General features: G+C 44.9%; 1 long non-coding RNA gene across 1 annotated transcript; it reads right to left on the reverse strand.

The window, feature by feature from the left end:
• Positions 1-1,386: 1,386 nt before the first annotated feature.
• On the reverse strand, positions 1,387-3,019 carry LOC105541894. Its single transcript, XR_001006393.1, has 2 exons — positions 2,836-3,019; positions 1,387-2,199 (listed from the first exon to the last, which is right to left on the reverse strand). It is a non-coding gene; the product is annotated as an uncharacterized LOC105541894 (long non-coding RNA).
• Between the last annotated feature and the right edge of the window lie 419 nt (positions 3,020-3,438).

Consider the following 3,438-nt stretch of genomic DNA (forward strand, 5'->3'; position numbering starts at 1 on the left):
GGGGATCGTTCTAACTTCAACTTTATTATTCTTATTACTTCAAGGTGATATTATTTCCCCATCATCATCACAGTCATTACCATAACTAGTTGGTGCTAACAGTAGTCACCCTGCATTGAGAACCCATGCTCCAGGCCCTTTCCACACAGACTTGATTTAATTCCATTCACCCCTCACGACAACCATCTGAAGAAAGAATAACTAAGCCATTGTATAATTGAAACACAAGAGGCAAGTGACTTGTGTGCCCTTGGGCAGGTAATTTAAACACTCTGTGCCCCCAAGTTCCAATAGATAAATGTGAATAATAACATCTTTCTTACCTACTACATGGGGATTTGTCAGCAGTTAAAGTACTGTACATTGGTGAGGTATTTCATGTACATTGTGTACTGTACATTGTGAGGTATTTCAGCAATTCACCTGTGAATTGCTCATGTGATGACACAGTGTGCTTCCAGTGTCAGTGTGCTGGGAAGGAGACAGAATAGGAAGAAGACTAAAAAGATGCCGAGTCTAGCGCAGGGTATCCTGGGGAAAACACCTCCTGTTTGTCCAACAGCGATTGGCCATACACTGAAGACACACTATCTGCCTGTGAACTGGGGTGACCCTGTTGAAATCTTGTGGAAATCCTGAGATGCTCCTTAGAGGGTGTTTATCCCTCGAGCTGGCACAAATGCCATTTGTTGTTCAGTTTTTCCTTCTACTCTGCCTCTATCTGGTACAAAACAGAATTGAAGAGGACATGAACCAGCAAGGAACAATCCGAAATCAGAATGGTGACAATGGGAGAAAGTAATCTTGGTTCAACCCAATGTTCACCTGAAGTCTCTTTATTGAAGACTACTAACAGGAACAAAATTGCATAATAATCTTCCTCTGATAATTTCAAGTTCCAGAATTTCTCTATGGAACTTTCAAATTTCACACCTGTTGACTCATGGAATTTTCCCTAGAATCTGCAAATTCCCCAAGTCTTTGGAGGTTTGATGATCACTCACCGGTCAGCGGTACTATAAGAGGTTCTGGGGAGATTGACTCAGTGGTCAGCAAAGGCTCTTCCGAATCTTCAGTCTGATTCTGAGATTCCCCAGGGACAACTGGAGACTTTCTTAACATCTCTTGATTGGAAAGACCATCTGCTTCATCCTCTCTTGCAACAGAAATAGCCATTGGGAAGCTCCATGGTGAGGCACAATGAGTTTATTCTAGTATGTGTGACTCGGTTCATTTTATTCCGTGGTTTCCAGTTGTGGGGACTTGGCCAGGTCACACAGCTCCCCTGAGCCTTAGTTTCATCACTCAGAAAATGAGGATAACAATTCTACTTGCCTCACAAGATTGTTGTGAAGATTAAATAAGACATGTAAACATTTGCTTATAGTAATTTCACACCACTTTACTGTGGAATCAAGGACAGAATTCTTACAGAGGTCTTGGTTAGTTAAGAAAACATCCAATCAAGGATTTGATTCACAGGAAACCCTCACTATCTTTCTCTTTTTATTTTTTTTCTTTTGAGACAGGGTCTCACTTCGTTGCCCAGGTTGGAATGCAGTGGCGCAATCTCAGCTCACTGTACCCTCTGCCTGTCCGGCTCAAGAGATTCTCCCGCCTCAGCCTCCGAGTAGCTGGGAATACAGCCATGCACTACCATATCTGGTTAATTTTTGTCTATTTTGTAGAAACGGGATTTTGTCATGGTGCGCAGGCTGGTCTTGAACTCCTTGGCTCAAACAATCCACCTGCCTCAGCCACCCAAAGTACTAGGATTACAGGCATGAGTCACCACACCTGGTCCTCGCTTACTTTCCTACTTCCTGTGAGCCAGGTTACCAAATTGATGAAATTAACCATAACGTCATTGGATTGGCAAGCAGATATATTAAAGCAAAGATACAGCAGGTTAACATTATTAAATGATGCTCATCCTAGGACAAACCTGGCCACAGGAGGCCTTTGCCAATATTATGGAAAGTGTTGTGACCATCTCCTTTAAAGCTCAGTTAAAGGTTTCTGGCTGGACTCCAGGCTGCTTCAAGCTCTTTACTTGTCTTTATCATTCTTTAAGGAGGGACCCAGACACAGTGTGCAGAGGCCTGAATCCTCTAGACCATTCTCTCTCCACCATGAGTCCTGCCCTGGGGACCTTTCCAGCTCCCTTCCACCTTATGAGCCAGAAAATCAGGCTGGAGCCTAAAGAGAACAGAAATTTCAGAATCAGGCGTGTTCTGAGACTGTATGGGGGAGCTGAAGGACACAGTGGGCTTTCTACATTGGAGACTTCCCATCATACTCTCTCTGACCAGGGAGAAAGGACAGATGTTGTGTGATTTTGCAGTCTATGGCTGCTCATATGGCTGCAGTCTATGGCTTCTCATTCTCACTGCCCTTTACACCTCATTATTTACTTTACTCCCTGAAAAAATTTCTCCCTAACAGGCTCAATACCCAACTTCTGGGTATTGTCACCCACATTTGCCTTGGTTCTACCTTTTCAGATTGCAGGATCCCAAGGTGTTGCTTGGAGCAGCTCATATTCTCCACTAGATCTAAGATCTCACCTAGTCCTGAGGATTTCCTTAAAGGGAAGGGGAATGAGAGACAGAGAGAGAGAGAGAGAGAGAGAGAGAGAGTGTGTGTTGCTGCCTTTGCTCTATAGCATCTGCTTGGTGAAGAGGCTCAGGATCTGGATCCTCGCCCCTCAGCTCTCAGGAACCCCATTCCCGCCTGACAGGGGTGGCAAGTTCATCCTATTATTCATTAAGAAATTTGAAAACAATTATTCAGGAATTTTAGGTCAAGAGCTGGAAAACCCCAAGCCTCTGTCACCTGAGCCAAGGGAGATACTGTGAGCACCTGCAGGATACACCCACGTTCTACCACCTGCCTGAAGAAGCCTGTGGTTCTTCTCAGCTTCTCAAGGATGAAGTGCAGATCATTTTCTGCTTGAGCAGAAGATCAGGCCAAAGAGTTCATTGGCTCAAGGAGCATCACAGCCACTGAGCTGCACCTGGCAGAGAAGAATCCAGGGTGTGATCCACAGCCAAGGCCTGAAGTAGTGGGGCCCGTACTTGACCTCTCCAGGGTGAGTCGTGACCCAAGTGCTGAGCTGTAGCCCGTGAGTGGGCCCTCTTGCCATTTCCAGTTTCCTCCCAAAGACAGGCCAGTGTTAGTGATTTCATTTCTCATAATCTCCCTAGGAGCCCAGGCTTTGGTTTGTGCCTTTTTTGGATCAGGTTCCCTGCACTGCAGTTGCTATAACTAGAACTATCAGCAACAACACAGCACCACAGAAGCAAGTTAGTTGCTAATGGAGTCTTCTGATAGTGCTATCTTCTAGAGACCACTCTAGTAACTGGAGAGCCTTGGTGTAGAGCTGATGATAAAACCTATTCCTGCTTTTGTCAGTCATAAGGAGCATTTCCTTTCTAG

This window comes from Mandrillus leucophaeus, unplaced genomic scaffold, assembly GCF_000951045.1.
Source record: "Mandrillus leucophaeus isolate KB7577 unplaced genomic scaffold, Mleu.le_1.0 Scaffold2468, whole genome shotgun sequence".
Lineage (NCBI taxonomy): Eukaryota > Metazoa > Chordata > Mammalia > Primates > Cercopithecidae > Mandrillus > Mandrillus leucophaeus.